This window comes from Terrapene carolina, unplaced genomic scaffold, assembly GCF_002925995.2.
Source record: "Terrapene carolina triunguis isolate 2854851 unplaced genomic scaffold, T_m_triunguis-2.0 Scaffold33956, whole genome shotgun sequence".
In the NCBI taxonomy this organism is placed as follows: Eukaryota; Metazoa; Chordata; order Testudines; family Emydidae; genus Terrapene; species Terrapene triunguis.
In genome coordinates this window covers 912,824-923,904 of record NW_020698307.1, presented here as the reverse complement: position 1 = coordinate 923,904, position 11,081 = coordinate 912,824, and the positions used below count along the sequence as shown (strand labels likewise).

The following is an 11,081-nucleotide window of genomic DNA, read 5'->3' as shown; positions in this document are numbered from 1 at the left end:
CTGAGGCTGGGTACTTTCAGGGAACTGCATTGTTTGGACCTCTAAGTAATCAGTGAGGTACTATAGAAGCTGTTTTGTGCTGGCTTGGTAAATCTAAGTATTGGATTATCCACCAGCGTTTGGGGTTTGTCTGCCCCGTTTTGTTTGCAGTTCACCCTGATTGAGTGACCTCAGCTGGCTCCCACGGGCAGCACCGTCACAACATCATAGTTCCTTGACTGTGCCAGGACTTCCAGTTCTCCCTGCTTGTTTCCCAGGCTTCTTGCATTTGTGTATAGGCACTTAAGATAACTCGCTGATTGTCCCGCTTTCTCAGTCTGAGACAGGAGTACTCCCCTCTTGCACTCTCCTGCTCGTGCTTCCTCCCGGTATCCCATTTCCCCACTTACCTCAGGGCTTTGGTCTCCTTCCCCCGGTGAACCTAGTTTAAAACCCTCCTCACTAGGTTAGCCAGCCTGCTTGCGAAGATGTTCTTCCCTCTCTTCATTAGGTGGAGCCCGTCTCTGCCTAGCACTCCTCCTTCTTGGAACACCATCCCATGGTCGAAGAATCCAAAGCCTTCTCTCCGACACCACCTGCGTACCCATTCATTGACTTCCACAATTTGACGGTCTCTACCCAGGCCTTTTCCCTGCACAGGGAGGATGAACGAGAACACCACTTGCACCTCAAACTCTTTTATCCTTCTTCCCAGAGCCACGTAGTCTGCATTGATCTGCTCAAGGTCATTCTTGGCAGTATCATTGGTGCCCACATGGAGAAGCAGGAAGGGGTAGCGATCCGAGGGCTTGATGAGTCCGTCACATCGTGAATCCTAGCTCCTGGCAAGCAGCAGACCTCTCGGTTTTCTCGGTCGGGGCGGCAGATAGATGACTCAGTCCCCCTGAGGAGGGAGTCCCCGACCACCACCACCCTCCTCCTTCTCTTGGGAGCAGTGGTCGTGGAACCCCCATCCCTAGGACAGTGCATCTCATGCCTTCCAATCGGTGGAGTCTCCTTCTGCTCCCTTCCCTCAGATGTATCATCTACTCCACCCTCCGCATTAGTACCTGTGGAGAGAACATGAAAACGGTTGCTCACCTGTATCTCCATTGCTGGTACTTGGATGCTCCTCTTTCTTCTTCTGGAGGTCACATGCTGCCAATTTTCTTCACCGTCCCTCAGTCCCCTCTGCGTAACACTGCTCTACAGCCAAAATGCTTCTGAAATAAATGTAGTCAAACTTCACTAATTCTGGGTCACTGAGAACGAAAATGATGCTTAAAATTGTTGATTGGCTCTAATTTTCAAGATATGCTATTGGGTCAGTATATACGACCCTTGACTTGGGAATGGTGGAGGATAAGTGAGTTATAAAGGGAAGGGATCTCAATTTAAACCAGAAATGACTAAAATACATCTTTGACTGGATCTATGAATAAATCTATGACTGGGTTTGAACAGTACTTGCTTTTTAGGCAAAACAATGAATGATGCAATCTGAAGCTGGTATTGCGTCATACATTATATGAATTGCATCATGTTATTCCTAGAAGTCATGGATGATGCAATCATAACGAAGCTTATGTCACTCTGCTGAACAAATTGCCCTATATCAGCTCTAGAAATCATACAGTGTCATGCTCTCTTATTTGTCAGTGTTTGATTTTGCAAAGGGACACATTTCTGTTTAACCAAAGTGAGCAGAGATGCCTCGTACTTGTGTGAACAGTGCAGATAACTTCTGCTATGTTTGTGGTGAAGTGACTTTTGCATTACAAAAGCGCAGTATAACCACTATGGTTAAGAAAGCCTATCACCTTTATTTTGGCTGCAAAATTGGAGATCAGGACAAGAGGTGGGCCCCACACATATGCTGCAACACTTGTGCAACAAATCTTCGCCAGTGGTTGAACAGGAAAAGGAAATCTATGCCTTTTGCAGTGCCAATGATTTGGAGAGAGCCAACAGATCATACCAGCAATTGCTACTTCTGCATGGTGCCTCCAGTTGGGAAAGGTGTGTCAAAGAAGAAAAAGTGGACTGTGCATTATCCAAACATTCCATCAGTTATACACCCAGTACCCCACGGAGAAGGACTGCCAGTTCCTGATGCACCAGAATCATTCTCACTTGAGTCAGACGAGGAAGAGGAAGAGGATGAAACTTCTGGTCCTGAACTATCAATGTCACAGGACCCACATTTTCTCCCATCCTCCTCCTCTGAACCACACCTCATAACACAAGGTGAACTGAATGACCTTGTCAGGGATTTGGAACTACCCAAGAGTAAGGCAGAGCTGTTGGGCCCCAGAGTACAGCAGTGGAATCTCCTGGCAGGTGATGTTAGGGTTTCCATGTTCCGTGACCATCAAAAGGATCTTGTCCCATTCTTCTTCATGGAAGGTGATCTTGTAGCCTGCAACAACATTGATGGTGTGATGGCAGCCCTCAACATCATTCACGATCCAGATGAGTGGAGATTGTTCATTGATTAATCGAAGACGAATCTTAAAGCTGTTTTACTGCATAATGACAATGTTTTGCCATCAATTCCAGTTGGTCATGCAGTCCATATGAAGGAAACCTATGACAACATGAAACAACTTTTGAGGTGCATAAACTATGACCAACATCAGTGGCAGCTTTGTGGTGATTTGAAGGTTATTGCTCTCTTGCTTGGTCTGCAGACTGGATACACAAAGTACTGCTGTTTTCTCTGCGAATGGGATAGTCGTGCAAGAGATTCCCACTACATCAAGAAAGATTGGCCACTCCGACAGTCATTGGAGCCTGGGAGGAAAAGTGTTCAGCATCCACCACTTGTTGAATCAAGGAAGATTTGGTTACCACCCTTACACATCAAGCTGGGTCTGATGAAGAACTTTGTCAAGGCCATTGACAAAACACAAGCAGCTTTCAAGTACCTCCGTGGAAAATTTCCAAGGTTAAGTGAAGCTAAGCTAAAGGAAGGTGTCTTTGTTGGTCCTCAGATTCGTGAACTTCTTCGAGATGATGCATTTGACCATGCACTGCGTGGCAAGGAAAAGACGGCATGGAAAGCCTTCCAGTTAGTGGCAATACATTTTCTCGGAAACAACAAGGCAGACAACTACAGGTTGTTGGTGGAAAACCTCCTCAAGGCATGCAAAAGCCTTGGTTGCAACATGTCACTAAAGATACATTTTTTGCACTCTCATCTAGATTTTTTTTCCACCGAACTGCGGAGCAGTGAGCGACGAGCACGGCGAGCGATTTCACCAGGACATTGCAACAATGGAGAAACGCTATCAGGGCAAATGGAGCCCATCAATGCTTGCAGACTATTGCTGGACAGTGACAAGAGATGCTCCATTTAATGAATACGAGAGACAAGCCAAGAAGCGCCGAGTAGACACTGAATAGGACTAAACTATGTACAGAATAGTTTTTTGCCTTTTGTTTCATAATACATTTTATTTATATAACCCTTTTGCTGATTTTTAAAGTGTTACATAAACAGGACAGGTGAAATATTATCATGTAAAGCAACCATAAACACATGAAAAGACCTAGGTTTACAATTTATGATTAAAACTCTACTATCTACACAATATACATAGACATAAAATGTAAAAACTTAAATATCTTAGAAACAGTAGCCAATCAGTTGTTTTAATTGTCATATTTGAATTCAGCACATCAAAATACATAATAAATAGCACATTTTATCTCTGAAGCAGACGACTTCTCAAAAATTGTAGACCAGTGTAACCTGCTCCGATTCTTCAGAACGTTGTGCCTGTAGAAGCATATCCTGACATCTGTCCAGGAAATCTTCATTTTCTCATATGCAACGCAGGGTCGATACTTGTTTCTCCAGACCTCGACCCTTCTCTTCCAATATTTGTACAGACAAAGTCGCTTCTGTCCTGTGGAAGAAAGACAAACATGGCACAATCTATGCAGGTTACAACAACTGAACACTCACCTTCCATATCACCTTCCTTCTAAGAGCTTCCTCAGCTGTTGGAGCAACTCACAGAAGTCCGCAAGATGTAAGCCTCAGTGGGCTCTCCGCGAACTCCCAGGCAAACTCCCTCTGTTAGCCTCCGCTGTTCGCCGCTCAGCTGGTTCGCTGCTGACTGCCTTTTTATAACAGTCAGGCCCACTCAAGGCCCACCTGGAACAAAGCACTCCCAATTCACAATGCAGTTTGGTTTATAGGTTTTAAGAGGAATAAAGGGAAAACAGATAGAATCGGCAAGGGACCCTCGCCCCCTTCCCGCTCCCTTCCCAAACTCCCTTGTGAAACTCCCTGTTATCAGCCCCTGTTCGCAAAAGGTCGCTTGTGCGCTGCTTTATAAAGCCCTGGCCTGTGTGAATGCCCCGCCCACTGATTAAGGCTCAGCCAATTACCAGAGGCTTCTAGCTTTCAGACCTTCCTTTGAAGCTCACAGCTTCCAACTGCCAGCCACAGCACACGGTCCTTCAAACAAACAAACAAACAAACAAACAAACAAACAAACAAACAAACAAACAAACAAACACAAGCTCAGCACACAGCAAGTAACCCCCAAACACAAACAAACACACACTACAGACAGTCACTTACCCCAAGGGTCCTGTATTTGCTCCTCCTTCACCTGGAGAACTAACTTGCGAAACTCCCTGTTAGCAGCCCCTATTCACAAAAAAGCAAGACTCCAGGACTATTAGAGGGGCACAGCGTGGGGCTGCAAGGATTAGGGATGCCTTGAAGCAGCAATTCGATGCTGAAAGCGAGTAATGTATGGTGCCCTGCACAGGAGTGCAGTGGTTCCAATGCTAGTAGGCATCAGTGTTTGCTTCGTATGATGCACTGACTAGCAGTGCCTGTTGCTTTCCTGGGCTATGCTTGCTTTTAATTAATGCAATAAAGAATGTTTCAAAAACCAAAAAAATCATTTATTGAAAAGAAACACAACTGCTGGAGAAACAAACATGGCATGACACATCTGTACTGTGTGGGAGGAGGGAAGGCCCCAGGGTGGGGAACGGAACAATCACAGATTTGTGTATGTCCTGGTATCATATTCTGCCTTCCTGTCTGTGTGGTGCACTTCAGGCTGGCTAAACTACATGTGGATGGGGGTTGAGTGCAGTGGGTAAGGGTTGGAGTTTGAATGAGTGGACGGTGAAGGTAAAGGTGATGGAGGCAGCTGGTGGAGATAAGAAACCGGATGTTGTAGAAAGTGGATTGGTGGTGATATGGGTGTGCAAGGGAAAGAGTTTTGGCACAGGGGCTGGGGGGGGGGAGGCAGGCGCGGATCTACTCCATATGCAGTGCTACGAGCGCCTGCATTGAGTCCGCTTGGTGCTCCATGATGCTTAGGAGCCGCTCCATGGCTTGTTGCTGGCGATCTGCATTCTCCTGCCAGACCCTCCTTTCGGTCTCCCACCACTCCTGTACTTTCATAAGGGACTGATGCATGACTTCATGCAGAAGGTCCTCCTTGTTTCTTCGTGGCCGCTTCCTGAGGCTGCGCAGCCGTTCGGCCGTTGATAACAAGGATGGCTGGGATCTCAAGGTTGCATCTGTAAAGCCAAAATGCAATATTTTACAGAGGCAGCATTGTTAACACTAGACAGAGCAATGATTTGGCTGAACTTAAACACAAGCACAGCTCACACAATAGCACAAACTGCCTGTCCCAAGACGAGCGCACATAACCCACAACAGCCCCGAAATGGTGAGTAACCACAGGGGTATGGGGGACTGATTGTTCCAGGGCCATACTGTCCTCTGGTGTCCTGTTTCTTGGGGAGAGCCAACAGCTGCAGGGGGCTCCTATACTCAACACTGTTCCCACATTTTCCACAGGCTGGGTTCATCCTGGAAGATATCTCGCTGCTGAGGGTGACCTGGGAAGCAAGGGACGGTCTTCTGCAATAATGAGGCTTCTGCCCTGGCCCTTATGTGGCTTGTCTGTGTGCAGCAATGGTCCCACCACCGCTCACAGCACAGTGGCGTGGGTATGTTACCCTTACTGGGACAAGGAGCACGGTTGCTCTGCCAAGGAACCTGCGCAAGCGCATGGCCCAGCTTCTGCATGAGACCTTCGATGAGATCACCGAGTCCGATTACCGCGATGTGAGAGAGCACATCAATGCCCTATTCCGCATCTAGGCATGTACGCAGCCTCAAGCCTTCTTTCTGCAACCCTCCTTGGCACAACAGCCCTCACCCAACAACTCCCTTCTCAAAATAAAAGCCACTTACTGGGTGCCTCTGTTACTGTTTGTTCTTCCCCAAGCACCGTCTGCTGTGACTGGCTACCTTCCTCCGGGCTTGAAAACAACTCCTGGCTGCATGCATCTAGGGATGCTGGGCTGTCCTCTGGCTCTGGGCCCCCCTCCTCCTCAGCACCGTTGTTCCCACTTTCCTCCTCCTGGCTTGTTGCACTCTGGGCTTGCACAGTCTCTGAAGTGTCCATGGTGGTCTCCAGAGTGGAGGTGGGGTCGCCCCCAAGTATTACGTCCAGCTCTGTGTAGAACCAGCAGGTTGTGGGGGCAGCACCGGAGCAGCGGTTTGCCTCCCGTGCCTTGTGGTACACATTCTGCAGCTCCTTCACTTTAACCCTGCACTGCAGTGCGTCCCAGTCATGGCCCCTTTCGATAATGACCCTTGATATCTGCCCATAGGTATCGTAATTCCTACTTCTGGAGTGCAGCTGGGACCAGACAGCTTCCTCTCCCAAAATGCTGATGAGGTCCAGCACCTCGACATTGCTCCATACTGGGGATCGCCTGGCACATGGAGGCATAGTCACCTGGAAAGATGTGCAGAGAGAATTCCACGCCTGGCTGAGCAAACAGGAAGGGGACTTTCAAAATTCCCAGAAAATTTGAAGGGCAGATCTGATGGTTGGTCACCTGAGGGCAGAGCAGTAGAGTTCAAACTGATGACCAGAGTGGTTTGAAGAGGCATTGTGGGACACGTCCCGGAGCCGGTCAGAGCGCACTAATAGACCAGGGCATCCACACTGTCGCCGCGGCACTCCAGCCGAGGAGCAGCAAGCTTCTCATGGAGGTGGATTCAGGGCTGCCCGGGGGGGGGGGTCAAATGGGGCAATTTGCCCCAGGCCCCGCAGGGGCCCCCACGAGAATATAGTATTCTATAGTATTGCAACTTTTTTTTATGGAAGGGGCCCCCGAAATTGCTTTGCCCCAGGCCCCCTGAATCCTCTGGGCAGCCCTGGGTGGATTACCAGAAGCGCTCCAGCTGTGGAGTCCGGGCACTCTATGTGCCTTGCCAGTGTGGACACCTTATGAGTTATGGCGCCCAGGGCTGATTTAGTGCGCTCCAACTTGCAAGTGTAGACAAGGCCTAAGGTTAATTTTGTCAGGCCCTGCCTACTTGAATACATCTAAATCATCTAAATATTCTTTAACCTGTTCTTTCCCTATTTTGGCTGGCCTGCGGCTCAGACAGTCTGTTGTATTTTGGTTGCACAAGAAAACTCATCAATTATCCTAGGTCTCTAGCTGAGAATCTGTGCAGTGCCTGGCCCTGCCACACCCCTAATAAGCAGGTAAGTGTGAAACTTCCTTTCCCTCACCCACAGGAGACAGAAGCCTTGAAGGACAGTGCCTTTACATGCAATTTCTTTTTATTTTACTGATTCTCAGAGAGCAGGAGAAACAGGGCAGAGCTGAGTGTCACCTGCCAAAGTGAGTGGGTCGGCTCCAAATCTGTCACTCACTGGCACTCCTGGGGATGTTTCTTTAAGAGGACTTTGATCCTTGTACTTTACTCAGCATGTGACAAGGATTCCTGTTACGATAACTTCCCAGCTATCTTGTTACTTTCATTTCTGAAGCTGGTGGGAGCAGCAGAAACAGGCAGCGATTCCATTAAGTTACAAATGCAGTAAATTAACAACAGACACAAATGAACAGGACAGAGTCAAACTCCTTGGCTCTCTGTCTCCTGTGCTGAATGGACGAAACCACCTCAGCAAAGGGAGGTTTCACAGAAAGCAGGAACTCTCCCTAGGGAATGGCTGTGGTTACTAGAAAAACTGAGAGCTTCCCAAGGACCCTGAAGCTGCTTAGAAGTGTCCCCGCAGGACTCAGCAGGTAAGGGGGCTTCCATCCCTAGAACTACAGACTAGCTTGCTATTTCCTCATCCACACACACACTCAGATGAGCTGTCAGTGTCACAGGACTCCTCTCCCAGGTTTATCAGGAGTAAACTGCTGCTCCCATACTTCGAGTGTAAATTTGGCTGCAGAAACGCACACACATGATGATCTGTCATGAATATAGGGGGAAAAGTATCAACCTTTATGTATACCAGCCCATTCAGTTAGCTTTAAAGACCGTCTTAGCTGTTGTTCTAAATTGCTTTACCTGTAAATGGTTAACTGTTTCCCTGAAGATGCTTAGAAAAAGCCCCACTATCAAACAAGGGAGGAGTTAGCAGAGAGCAGAGACCCAATGAAAATCAAAGATACATTCAAATCGGGGGAAACAGTTTCCTTTTCTCAGCAGTCTTTGGTTTTGGTGTGGGTCTTCTCTCTCGGAACTGAGAGGAAGTCAGCAGGTACATAATCTCCTAAAACCATACCTGGAATAATCCATCTAAAACCACAGAAATGTGAGTAGGGTAAAAAAGGTTTAGACAGATGCAATTAGGCTATTTGTTTGTTGGGCTTGTGTATTCTCTGTGCTTTTATAGGATTTGTTCATCTTTTTCTTCTGGTACCCAAAGCTGAGCCCAGAGAGGAATTCTCTGTGTGTATTAAATTCTAGCACTCTGTAAAATCTATTACCATCATGATTTTTTCAGATGTGGTTCTTTATTTTGTTCTTATAAAAAATTTACTTTTTTTAAAGAATCCTTTGATTCCAAAGTCCTTCAAACAAAGGGTTTATCTGTGCTCACCTTGATAAGGCAACTGGTTGGTATTTTATTCTCAAGCCTCCCCAGGAAAGGGAGTGAAGGGCTTAGGGGAATATTTTGGGGTGATAGGGATTCCAAGTGACCCTTCCCTGAATATTTTGTGTAAATCACTTGGTGGTGGCAGCAATACCTGTCCAAGGCAGAGGACTCTGTACCTTGGAGGAGTTTTAACCTAAGCTGGTAAAATATAAGCTTAGGGGATCTTCCATGCAGGCCCCCACCTTCTACACTCGAAGTGCCAGAGTGGGGAATTTTAGCCTTGGCATGATCAGTAAGTGTTTGGTTTTGGTAACACCACCGTGTGCTTAGTCCATTCCAGTCACACAGTGAGGTAGAGTCTCTGCCCCACAGAGCTTCTAGCCTGAAGATTGAGAGAAGGTTTTTCCCTTTGCTGGTTCATTGGGCTTTAGCAGAGCCTGAGGCCCTGCAGTAGAGCTCATTTGCTCTTGCTGTTTTGCTGCCTGATGGGAGCTGTAGTTAGTGATTCTCTTCCTTAAGTGATGTTATTGGCCATGTGTGGCTCCCCTTCCTTACCACTGGATGGATTCATAAGAGGACTTAGGTGCCTGTCACTTTAAGTACCTAGAAAAAAATCCCAGAATCAGGACACATTGAGATTCACAAAACCCTGCTAATCTGTGGCCAAACCCTGCAGTGCCTACAATCACTTGGTGCCTAAATTTTTGCAGTGACAGTTTCCAGGAGCTTATTTTTCTGCCTTCCTACTCCAATCCTCCCAAATGCTCAAAGGGTCACTCCCTACCCCAACCAAGGGGTAAAGACTCTCCAAGGCTGCAGCCAAGTCGGCTGACATATAAAGGAAGGTGGTTTCATGGCCCTCCTCGCTCCCTGGAAGATGAGTGGGAGGGGATAGTGGCAGGTTCCCATCTCAGTTTCAACCCTCAAGGCATTGGGGTGGCAAGAGAACACAGAGGTACATGGAAACTCCCCATGTGCACCCTGCTAGTGTCATCCAAAAGATAAGACCCAAGGGAGAGTGTGAAACTGCTCTGAACTGTGTTATGAAAACAGTCTGTTTGAGTAATGAAAGTCTGTGCTGTAAGAATCTTGAAATTGCCTGGTAGAAAAGCTACCAAATGGATGGGAAATTGGTTTGGCATCTATGGAAAACATCTGTGGTTTTACCTGAACTTGGAAGGCATCTGAGTCCCAAGGTAGCAGGAGATTTGAACATTCCCAAGTCACTGGTTGAAGAGATCTCGCTCAGTTTGATGTCAAAGGGGAAAGAGATGTGACAAAGTGGGAATTGTCTGTAATATTTTTATGCACTATCTGTATGGCTATGTACCTATCCCCTTGGCAGCGCTATCCATTGGGGGAAAGAATTGATTTTCTCCCTGGGACATGGGAGATGAATGTAGGTATCTCAGACATAGAGCTGCTTGGACTTTCTGGGCTGGAATCAACACACTGGAATGGCCGACCCTACAGAGACAACGGAAACCACAATGACTAAATATTAACACCTTGCTGCAGGGGAAGCTGAACATGGGAGCACAACATGGCTGTGTCTGGAGATCAAAGAGGAGAGGTGTCAGGGTTAGGTTAGAAAGAGCTGGGTACGCAGACACAGAGCACTGCTGGAATGGGGAGACAAAGAAGACAGGGCAGGTGAGGATGGGCCTGGTGACAGCCTGGCTTCCACACAGAGGAACCATATCCTATGCTTGTAGGGTGACCAGATGTCCTGATTTTATAGGGACAGTCCCAATTTTTGGGTCTTTTTCTTATATAGGCTCCTATTACCCCCCACCCTCTGTCCTGATTTTTCACATTTGCTATCTGGTCAGCCTATATGCCTGCCTCTCTCATTCTAACCCAAAGACTTTCAGATTCTGCATACCTGGCGATCAATAAATGGTTCTCTTGTTTTGCAAGGGCTGCCTGTGTCACTATAAATACTCACTGAGACCTCTGAGCCCTGAAGGGGCCCAGTACAAACTTTCTGCAGGAGTCTGGCTGGACTGGATTCACTGCAGGGAGCCACAGAGAGACACAGGGATCGCTGCTGCCCGATGGTCCAGTCTTGGAGCCTTGGAGGCCATGGGACTGCCCCAGTAGAACTGTGTGGGTCCTTGGGGCCTGGCACACTGAAGGGGTCACTGCTAGGAGACTGGTTACAGGCTGGGTATAGACCAGACCCTGTGAATCTGT

At 47.5% G+C, this 11,081-nt stretch overlaps 1 pseudogene; it reads left to right on the top strand.

Annotated features, from left to right (window-relative positions):
• Nucleotides 1-6,034: 6,034 nt before the first annotated feature.
• The window catches only part of LOC113409681, a 53,186-nt pseudogene continuing 48,139 nt past the window's right edge, over nt 6,035-11,081 (top strand).